This window comes from Cyrtonyx montezumae, unplaced genomic scaffold (assembly GCF_038088225.1).
Source record: "Cyrtonyx montezumae isolate F1298 unplaced genomic scaffold, pur_monq_1.0 scaffold_3, whole genome shotgun sequence".
NCBI lineage: Eukaryota > Metazoa > Chordata > Aves > Galliformes > Odontophoridae > Cyrtonyx > Cyrtonyx montezumae.
In genome coordinates this window covers 119,409,920-119,422,234 of record NW_027072034.1, presented here as the reverse complement: position 1 = coordinate 119,422,234, position 12,315 = coordinate 119,409,920, and positions in this window count along the sequence as shown.

Here is a 12,315-nt window from a genome sequence, read left to right as displayed (position 1 = left end):
AGCGATTTGACACCGCAAAATTGTTAATCTTAACGCAAATAACTTCACAGAGAGAGATGGAGCAATTATAAATGGAGAAAGTGTGATATTCCGACCTATGAGCACAATCAGGGAAGGAGAATTGTAAGGACAAACATTCAACGGTAAAAGAAAAAGGGGGGAAATTGTCAAAGAGATAGGAATGTTTGTCCAGAGTGAATAAGCTTAGCATGCAAAAGCTTGTGCAAACCTACCTTGCTGAAAGCTTGTGCAAACCGGGAACTCGCTCAAACGTGGTTAAGGGTTAGTGACTGTGTAAGTAACTAATGAGATTTGTTCATATGAACAACGTACCATGAAAGGAAAAACCACCAGAAGGGGTCAAGAAGGAGATATGGAGAAAGACTACTTACTTCAACTCATGCGACCACCAGGATCATGCGCAGAGTACACCACAATGAGGAAGTAAAAAGGACACGTATACGAAAGATGGACTGTATAAAAGGATCGAGTATCGGTTCAAGTGTTGCGACAGTTGGTGGAACGCAGAGTCCCCTGTCGCCCAGCGCTGCATTGCCTTTTTGCTCTTTGCTCAATTTGATTAATAAAATTCAATAGTTGAATTTTTGATTCCTAGTCCGTTGAATCTATCTATAACACCATGATAAGGTTAAAAGTAGGTCCCCAGGTGGAAGAAATTATATTCTTAATAGATACAGGAGCTGAAAGGTCCACAATACAGAAACTACCTAAAGGGTGTATAGTGAGCAAGGATAAAAGCCTGGTAGTCAGGGCGAAACATGAACCCTTATGGGTCCCAATTGGAAAAAAGGAAAAAAAAAAATAATAAAAATGAAAATAAAAAGGTGTAACGATTGAAGCTGAAACAAAAACTTGTTTAGGGAATTTATTAGTGGTCCCCGAGGCAGAACATAACTTACTGGGGAGGGATTTAATAGTGGTATTAGGAATAAACCTTGCCATAAATGAAGGAGAGATAGTTTCAAGACTGTGTGTTCTCACGCAAAAAGATGAGGAAGAAATCAATCCCCAGCGGTGGCATCCGAAAGGAACCACAGGAAAACTGGGAATTCCACCCATAAGCGTTAAGCTTGGGGAAGTGAGGAACTGTGTAGCTCTCCAAGAAGTTTATTTACTGTAGCTTATGAAAGTGTTGTCTTTAGCTTTCGTCTTTTTGTGTGCTCCCCTCAGCAAGAGGGAGGAGTGATTGGAACAGTATTTACATTTGCTTAATAGCTGTGTTATGCCTTCCTGGATGGGGGGTGATGAGGTGTTAATTGAGCTTTTGAGTATGTCCTCTCCCTCAGTGTAGACCTTTTCTGAGTACAGAGAAATGAGCGACAGTGCAGTCACAATGAAAAGTGAAGAGGTATTATTCGACCTCTTAGAAAGGCGTGGTGCCAGACCCTCATTAACCGAGGTAGACTGGGCACGGCAGAACTGGCATAATTTGCAGTGTTTCAGACGGTATCCTGCAGAAAAACGGTCGTACCCGAGCCGGAAAAGGGAAGGTAATTATTTATGCAGTATTAGATTCGGCTCCGGTTGCAGCCATAGAATTCCGTGACCAGCAGTTGAAATCAGAAAGCCAAACTACAGGGTCACTTCAGGAATTGGTTAAAACTCTGCAGAAATAGATAGATGAACTCAAAGGACAATTAGAAAATGAAAAACATAATGCAGATCTCTTACTAGAGGCTCTGAAGGGAAATTGTATGGATACCAGTGATACTTTTATACATAGAGTACCAAAAGAAAGAAAAAAAAAAAAAAGGTATCCTCTAGAAGGACTGGAAGGAATAAAAGCAAGGCTAGAAAAATTAGAAGCCCCCCCAGCTCAATTGCATCCTTTAATAGAAACTGAGTTAATTGGGCAGATGAGGAGGCAAAAGGGGCAGGCTAATTAGAGGAAATAAGAACCCAAGATGACAAAAAGGTAACACCAAAAATCTATTCTCAAAAAGAAAGAGAGAGCTTTGAGAAATTAGGAGTAAAATGGATTGATAATAAGTGGATTTTGCCCGATGGCCGGGAATTATTACCCAAGAACTTTGCCCAAAGAATTGTGCAGCAAATGCAGCAGAGAACCCACTGGGGAAGTAGGGCATTGGCAGATTGTTTCTTAAAATTATATGGGTGCATAGGGATATTTGAAGTAGCAAAGCAAGAAACAAGAGGTTGCTTAATTTGCCAAAAGGTTAACAAACGAAATCTACGACAAACACCTTCAGGGGGAAGGCCATTGGCACACAGACCTTTTGAACGAGTACAGATAGATTTTATTGAATTACCAAAGGCAGGAAAGTATAAGTATTTACTAGTAATAGTAGACCAATTAACTCATTGGGTAGAGGCATTTCCCACAACTAGGGCCACTGCTCAAACAGTGGCCAAACATCTCTTGGAAGATATTATCCCCAGGTATGGTTTAATAGGGGTTATTGACTCAGATCAAGGAACTCATTTTACCTCCCGAATTTTGAAAGGCCTGGCAGAAGCCCTGGGGGTAAGGTGGGAATATCACACCCCATGGCATCCACAAAGTTCGGGGCGGGTAGAAAGGATGAATGGTACCTTAAAGGCCCAGTTAACTAAGTTAATGTTAGAAACTAAGATGTCTTGGATAAAATGCTTACCTTTAGCCTTACTTAATATTAGGAGTATGCCCAATTCAGAACATGGGATATCCCCCTATGAGATGCTATATGGAATGCCTTATATTCAGGGAATACCCATTGATTATCCCAGATTTGGAGAGAGTTCTGTACAGCAGTATATAATAACTCTGACTAAGAACTTGGAAGAACTAAGGGAAAAGGGCCTGTTAGCTCAAAGTACCCCCTTAGAATTTACAACACACAAGATAAAGCCAGGAGATAAAGCGTTAATAAAAACCTGGAAAGAAACTTCGTTAACCCCATGTTGGGAGGGACCTTTTCTCGTTCTCTTAACTACAGAAACAGTGTGCGCACGGCAGAGAAGGGCTGGACTCACGCCTCCCGTGTAAAAGGCCCCATCGACACTAAGGACTGGAAGGTTACATCGTCTCCAGGAGAACTGAAAATACGAATTCAACGATAACGTTCATGCAAGAGACTAAATTGCCCCCTTTAAGGATAAGTGTGGATGTTACCTTCTTGCATGACTTGTATGTGTTATTATTGTAAGGAGAAGTGGTAATACCACCGCAGGGGGGGGGTGTCTGCAAAAGGGGAAAATTTGCAATGAGTAATTGAAGGTAGGACGATTATATATATATAGGGAGGGAGTTAACTGCTCAGGGAACTCAGGCTCCTGACAGAGAGGGTGAGAGTTCTTCATTCACAGGACCAAGGAACAGGGAGCAGAAAATATAAAGAATAGAAGACTACCAACAAAACCGGGTGCCCTGTAGTGTTCGACTTGTGAGAATACAAATTGGGAAATTTTGGGCAGGGGTGCGCAGGATATGACTGCTCATATGGAGCCCCTGAAGACTATCCTTGCTGCCGAGAAGATGGTTTACCCCGCTGCCGGATGCAACCCGGTAGGCGGAGGAGGCAGAGGGATGAGAGAACGGTGGGGTATAGTGATGCTCTTAACCATACTGAGCTATCCTGGCAGTGGAACTGCAAACCCATGCTCAAAGTGCTACCAATATGTTAAATACGGTCGAACCACGGAATGGGCATTATCATTCCATACCCACATAAACGCGGCCTGTTATGATAGGAACGCATTATAATTGCTAGGCATGACCTCTGGGTGGCAGCTAACAAAGGAAAAAGTGGATTTGTAAATGGCCGTGCTTGTCCAAAGGGAGAGGAGAACATCTGTTTCACTAAATCAGGGATGTGGGGATATTCTGATGGCGGGGGGGGTCCAAGATCAATACAAGGAAGAGCTAGTGAGAAATGTTACCAAGCAACTGCAGGTCAAGCAAAAAATGCAGGAAAACAAAATACAGAAGAACAAAATGCAGGAAAACAAACAGTCACCCCTCTATGATGAGGTGAGAAAAATCCTAGGGGAATCTGGACCTACCAAGGGGGTTAACCCGTTCATTAACCTTACGCAAGAAATTGCCACTGAATTAAATATATCCTCATGTTGGATATGCGGGGGGTCTCAGATGACAGAACAATGGCCCTGGAGAGGGGAGGGACTAGAACCATGGCAATTACTAAATTGGAATCATACTCACAGGTCAACTGAAATGAGACCAGAGGGATGGATACTTAGTCATGAAGTTATTGGACAAATCTGTATATCAAGGGAAGGAAGGCAATTTAAACGATATTTGGGAGTTACCCCCTGCAAAATGGTATTAACCACAAACTCCACGGAGGGACCGGGACATTGGTGGCCCGGCTCTCCCCAGGGATATTGGACAAATAATTGTACATCTCTTACTAAGCACTCCCTATGTTGGAAGAATGAGAGCAATGAAAATCCCTTCAGGGAAATAGAAGCCTTAAAGGAATTTTGGGAAGAGCCGGGAAGGAATGTCTCAGATTGGAGATCTCCTGACGGACTATTTTGGATCTGTGGAAGACGGGCATTTAATAAATTGCCAAAAGACTGGAAAGGCACTTGTACTATTGGGATAATACAACCAGCCTTTTTCCTATTACCTAGACAACGGGGGAAAACTCTGGGAGTGCCACTATACGAAACTCTGGCTAGACAAATACGAGAATTAAGAATAGGAGGGACTCAAACCTGGAAGGATGATGAATGGCTTCCACAGAGAATAATAGAATACTACGACCCAGCTCTGTGGGCCCAAGATGTTAGTTGGGGATATAGAACTCCCATCTATATGCTGAATCAAATTATTAGGTTACAAGCCGTGGTAGAATTAGTAACAAACCAAACAGCAGAGGCCTTAAAATTAATAGCCCGACAACTCTCACAAACCAGGGCAGCAGTATATCAAAATTGGTTAGCTCTAGATTACTTACTGGCGGAGGAAGGAGGGGTCTGTGGAAGGTTCAACACCTCCGAATGCTGTCTCGAAATAGACGATAGCGGACAAGCCATAACAAATATTGCAGAAGAGATAAAAAGAATTGCCCATGTTCCGGTCCAGAGGTGGAATTCAATTCTAAACGATGATTGGTGGAATCAGTTATTTGGGGGCGCGTGGTGGAAACGACTGGGTTTCATGATATTGTGTGGGATGATTGGACTAATATTTATATCTTGTGTAATTCCATGCCTCATTCGGATAATACCTTCCATGATACAAGGAATGCAGATTTCTGCAATGCCAATAGATCCAGAAGAAGCAAAGTCTGGAAGGACCCACAAATTGATGATAGTAAAAACTGAAGCGGCTCCATTTTTGCAAGCTGCTAGGAAAGCAGGATTGAATTTAGAATACCGGACACGAATCACTGATGGCGATCAAAAAGGAAATGGGGGATTGTGAAACATGTAAAGGTGATTCGTGTCAAAGATAAAAAGTCAAAGCTGCTGACACAATACCTTCAGACTGGCATTAATTCCAATTGGTATACAAAGTTACTTAAAGGAGTAAAATGTCCTTGTGAGACATGGAAGGATAGAACTTTATCTACATTTCAAACACCAGTCTTGTGTAACAAAAAGCGTATTCCTCACACCAAGGGGTGAAACTAACACAGACCTTGGAAGATTAGCCTGGAATGCACCCAGAGATGCCAGTGGCCCTTTTCGGGGTACTTAGCTTGGGGAAGCTAATCCCTGGAAAAGGACCACATGGCGCCAAAGGTGCTACTCCCTTACTGATTTATCTGTTGGACCAGCTGTGTTAAGCTTATCGCTACCCCTCCTAACAAAATACCAGTGAGGGGCTCTTCCCCTTCAAGGTTTGAAGATTTACGTCAAAATCAACCCTTAAGTGTAATCCTCTCTATAAATCAGAGTTTGGAATGTGATGAATATGTATGAACTATACTTTTAAATAGGTATTCTTACTTTCTTTGCGGTGTGTCGTTGGTGGAGCGAGACTCCCCGGCACACCCAGCGCTGCTTGCTTATTGCTTTTCACCTTTTGATTATAATAAAATATTCTAAAAACTCAGATTGGACTCTGAGCGTTTATGACAGATGTAAGGTGGAAAATGTTTACTCAGAGGGCTGTGAGGCACTGGCATAGGCTGCCCAGAGAAGCACCGACGTTAGCACGCTTTCACTAAAACTGTTACAGAAGTACCACGAATGGTGCCTCGTAGAAACGTTAACTAACCGTGGCTGGATATTATTTCAGATCACAGAATGGCTTCTTTCTCTGAAGTACCTGAAAAAACTAATGAAGCTACATCCTACCCCTACTTCCACTATTTTTGGGCAAAGGTCAGAGGAAGCAATAGGAAATATTCTGTTTGTGATGATTCTTTGTGAGTAGAAAGAGATTTGACTTGGCTTTGTAGTAGCCTTTGTAAGACTGCATCTGAATTTATCAATAGCATCTTAAGTATTGGAAAAAAGACGGCATAAATATTAAAGTAAGAACGGATGGTGATTTGTGTGGGCTTTATTTTATTTGTGCTGTGAAAGTGTACATCCACTGATATAAAGTATACATACTGAAAAATTTCACCTAGTAGCTGTACATTTATCTCCAAAAATACTTCTAGCCTGGCTGGTGTACTGCAGGTATGTTTTCCATTCTTTCTTCTTGAATTTTCTACAGCTGAGGTACAAATAACTAACGTGTAAGAGCAGAGACGAGCACAGCACTGTATGCTGTTGAGATGCACGACTGCAACAATACATTACAGTATCAGTGATCGGGAGTTCACCATCCATAAGGTGCTTTCAGAGTTTCTGGACTTGTCAGAGTTGAAAACTTGGACTTTTTCTTAAGAATGTCTATAACTGCAATTACTGTTTTGAGCAATATTGCATAGTAGATGGGGGAGGTATAACTGTTTTTCATTTTGACTGGTGTATATAATGTAAATACACTCAGAAAGTAATCTCAGTGAACATGTCATCCGGGATTTGTTGTCACAAAGCCTCTGTCCAATGTTGTTAACCTGCTGTGTCTGCTGGCACAGCTGGTGAAGTGAGTGCTCCTTATCTGTCCCAGTTAAGACTAGTAAGACTAATGTCTAAGTGAGACACGTTCAGTTGCTTAACTACAGGTGTGCTGGTTGTTGATTTTTGTTTTCTTTTTCAGATATGTTTTTTGATGTATGTATGTGTTTGTAAACCAGTGAAGCATATTGCATGAATTTTCTTTAGCAAGTCCTCAGTGAACACATAGTATTAAATATTAAGAATATTGGTGAGACCAGGAAGATAATAAAAATGTCTTTCTACATGAGAAAAGGCCAACTATTCAGATCATCCTCAAATTGAGAACTTGTACAATACATAATATATTATATACTATTATATGATAATATATATAGGCTGTATATCTCTTCCTGCTAGTAGACAGACAAACTAAGTAACTTTCTTTCTTCCAATCTCTTTGTAGGTAGTTTACAACACAGGGAAATAAAGGATTAATAACATCTTGGCTGAAGTGCATCGCTTCCAGGACTCTGCTTGTGGAAATAGAGTAAGCATGCTGAGTAGCAGGCAGGCCTGGGTTGCTCCACAGGGCATCAATTTGGAAGAATTTAGCACTGTTAAGCACTAAGCCAAATCAAACTTCAACACGAGTTTTAAGCCTGGAAATAAATAAATAATTACAGCATGTGCAATGTTATGGTGAGCACCCAGACTGTGGAGTTACAGGTATGCCAGTAAAATGAAACAGTTTGGGGCCGTTTCCTAGTTCTGAGTTTCGGGCATTACTCCTAGAAAGAATGTCTGTTGGGCATCTTCTCGAGTTCACACCATAACCAAAAGTGTAATTGAGTTTACAGCAGCTCTGTCTGGCAGAGGCTGAGCATTAGAGTATGAGTGTGGGGCACCACCTGAAGGGTGGGCCCTGTGGTACCGAGCTGTGTTGGGGCAGCGCTTGGAAGGCCACGTGGGATCAGTTCAGGAAGGATGGCATCTCACCAGAGTGACACCACGCTGGGCAAAGAGTGACCACAAGGGAACATAGAGGCACACCTTTGTGCTTGTCAACTCACTGCAGTCAAACCTCAGTGCAATTCATTTGACTCTAATTAATTACAGCGCTGTTATTAGCAAAGTAAATATTGTAGATGTTAGAAATTCCATACCCAATTCATTTTTATTAGGTGCATTTATTTGACACTTATGAATATGCAAACATCGTGTTTTAGACATACTACAGTAACAATGCTATGCATCCAAGCACAGTCTCTGCTCCAAGTGGCTCGCCGTTAGACTCTAACCTGTTTGCCATTTGGTCACTCATTGTTTCTACGCCCGGGAAAAGGAAAACAGGGCTAAGACTCATTTCCTTAAGTAAGTCTCTGGCAAACAGATTGTTGCTAATTGCAATAACTCCCCAAAATTCAGCTTTTTGTGCAGGTACATCAATAAGGAAAATCAATAGTCTTAACACCTGAACAAACAAACAGTATTAACTATACTCCTAGAACTCTCAAAACCAAACGGAAAATAAAAATGCAAAGCTGCAAAAGTTAAATATTGAAATCCTTTTTAAATAAATGCAGGAGTAAGAACAGACCATAATGATAATGGAGCTCCGCTCAATTTATTGTCCTGCTCAGTATAATACCGTAAAGTACAGACTAACACTAAACAAACACTAAAGGTAAGATTTAGATAACATGGCAAAATGAGAATAAAAGAATTAAATAAAAGGCAGACAACATACAGAATGCTGCTGCAAGGCACTCTGTGCTCCAGTTTGAAAATCCAGTGTTTAATTAGAGAGAGAGAGACATTCAGTATGCTTAGTAATTGATTTTAAAAAGATGTTTTGTGTCTTTCACATTTTTCTGCATCTCAGCTCAAACAGCTCTTTATCTTCTAAAGATTACAATTACATCATGGATGAATCTGGCTTCCACATCAACACAGACATTTTCTGGAAGGCATCGGTACTGCTGCTTACGTTCAAAATCCTATGAAACTGCTAAGTACAGCTAATAATACCTATTCAGATTAAGAATTATGCATTAAAGCATCTGTCAGACAAAAAGGGGGAAGACTGTTCAAGGATCTTTTATTGTCAGCTTTGCAGTATACGGACAAAGCCTGTAAAACATCATTTTGTCTGTATACTGCAAATTTTCACAGCAGATGAAATTTTGTGAGCAGACTGAAAACCTTGTCAGCGGTTTGCGGGACAGTTTGACCTGGTACCGTGACAATTGAGGCAGGGGACCCACGGGCCCACAACCCGGGGAAGGGGTAGGGGGGAAAAGGAAAAAGGAGAAGAGAGATGGGCCTAGGAACAAAACAGCGGCAACGATCTGAGGAGGAAAGCTAATTTACTAAATAAGATATCAGAAAGGAAAATAACACAATATAATATAATATAATTGGAATTGAGGCAAATGAATCAAATAAAATGAGCAAGAGAGAGAGTGTCCGGTAAACCGAAGGCCTTACGCTAACGCTGAAGGCGGACGGCTGCAACAAACACCCACTGCCGAGCTCGGTCCCGAAGGGAAGAGAGTGTCCCGTGACCGCAGACAGTTTTTATCTTTCCCTCTGAGCGTAAACACGTAAGAACGCAAAGCATCGCAAAGTCCTCTGGGGAATGGAGTTCTTCTTCTCTTCTGAGACAGGTATACCTGGAACTATCGATGATCCACGGAGCTGGAGCATTAACTCTTTAACTCTAAATGCACTACATGATGTTATGATGTGGAATACCAGTACCAAAAATCATAAAACCATGACATTCCACTCCTTATTCAACATCATTACATCATGCTTAATATATATATATACATAAAGAAACAATGATTAACAAGCATTAAATACAAACACATACAACATACAAATATACATATATACATATATACATATATACATATATACATAGTAATAGAATTACTGAGGGCGCTCTCCCCACATCAAATTCCCTTGTGGTACACACTGAACATCCCCATTCTTCTGCATCACCCACCAGGTAGACCCAGGTCCCTGAGCAAAAACAGTTCCACGGAGAGGTTTGCCCTCTCCAGAAGCTGGAAGAACCCAAACCGCTTTTCCCAACATGTTCTTCACATGTACTACAGGGACCTTATCTCCTTCTACAGTAGGTAGAGAGCTGGATTGGGCAGGACCATCGCGATTGATGGATCCTCTGGTGTTGACCAACCAGGTGGCTTCTGACAAATTCTTCTCCCAGTGCTTAAATGTTCCACCACCCATTGCTTTCAACATTGTTTTTAACAACCCATTGTACCTTTCAATTTTACCAGAAGCTGGTGCATGATAGGGGAGATGATAAATCCACTTGATGCCATGATCTTTGGCCCAAGTATTTACAAGAGAATTTTTGAAATGAGTTCCATTATCTGACTCAATTCTCTCTGGAGTGCCATGTCGCCATAGGACTTGTTTCTCGAGCCCTAAGATGGTGTTCCGGGCAGTAGCATGGGGTACTGCATATGTTTCAAGCCACCCAGTAGTTGCCTCTACCATGGTGAGCACATAATGCTTACCACTGCGAGATCGTGGTAAGGTGATATAATCAACCTGCCACGCCTCCCCATATTTATACTTTTGCCATCGCCCTTCCTCCCAAAGAGGTTTCATCCTCTTTGCCTGTTTAATTGTGGTGCATGTGTCACAGTCATGGATAACCTGTGCAATAACATCCATAGTTAAGTCCACCCCTCAGTCTCTAGCCCACTTATATGTTGCATCTCTTCCTTGATGGCCCGAGGTCTCATGGGCCCACCGAGCTAGAAATAATTCACTTTTGTGTTGCCAGTCCAAGTCTACTTGAGCCACCTTAACTTTGGCAGCTCGATCCACCTGATGGTTATTTTGCTGCTCTTCAGTTGCCTGGCTCTTAGGAACATGAGCATCTACATGGCGCACCTTTACAAACATATTCTTTATTCGGGCAGCAATGTTTTTCCACAGTTCAGCAGCCCAAATAGGTTTACCTCTCCGTTGCCAACCATTTTGTTCCCACTGCTGTAACCACCCCCATAAAGCATTTGCCACCATCCATGAGTCAGTGTAAAGATAAAGCACTGGCCACCTCTCTCGTTCAGCAATATCTAAGGCCAGCTGGACAGCCTTTACCTCTGCAAATTGACTTGATTGTCCTTCTCCTTCAGTGGCCTCTGCAACTCGTCGTGTGGGGCTCCACACAGCAGATTTCCATCTGCAGTGCTTACCCACAATGCAACACGATCCATCTGTGAACAGGGCATATCTCTTTTCATTGTCTGGTAGTTCATTATATGGTGGGGCTTCTTTAGCACGTGACACCTCCTCAGCTGGCGTTGTTCCAAACGTTTTACCTTCAGGCCAGTCCATGATCACCTCCAGGATTCCTGGACGGTTGAGGTTCCCCATCCGAGCTCGCTGTGTAATCAGTGCAGTCCACTTACTCCAAGTGGCATCAGTAGCATGATGGGTAGAGGGAGCTGTTCCTTTGAACATCAGCACTGGCAGTCGAGAAGCAGATTGAACCCCCTCGTACGCGGCTAAGATCTCTTTCTCAGTTGGAGTGTAGCGCTCCTCAGACCCCCTGTAAGGGCAGTTTTAACAGAAACAGTAAAAACGTTTTTTTTTCTTTTACTCAAACAAGCCGGCAGCACCCGAAAAGTTTGCAAATATCCCAGAAGAACCGGGACAGTTTGACCCGGTACCGTGACAATTGAGGCAGGGGAACCACGGGCCCACAACCCGGGGAAGGGGGAGGGGGGAAAAAGGGAAAAAGGAGAAGGGAGATGGGCCTAGGAACAAAACAGTGGCAACGATCTGAGGAGGAAAGCTAATTTACTAAATAAGATATCAGAAAGGAAAATAACACAATATAATATAATATAATTGGAATTGAGGCAAATGAATCAAATAAAATGAGCAAGAGAGAGAGTGTCCGATAAACCGAAGGCCTTACGCTAATGCTGAAGGCGGACGGCTGCAACAAACACCCACTGCCGAGCTCGGTCCCGAAGGGAAGAGAGAGTCCCGTGACTGCAGACAGTTTTTATCTTTCCCTCTGAGCGTAAACACGTAAGAATGCAAAGCATCGCAAAGTCCTCTGGGGAATGGAGTTCTTCTTCTCTTCTGAGACAGGCATACCTGGAACTATCGATGATCCATGGAGCTGGAACATTAACTCTTTAAATGTACTACATGATGTTATGATGTGGAATACCAGTACCAAAAATCATAAAACCATGACAAACCTCTATAGGTGCTCACACAGAACATACTTTAGTGTACATTTTTATGGTTTTTGAATGGTTAGAATGTATT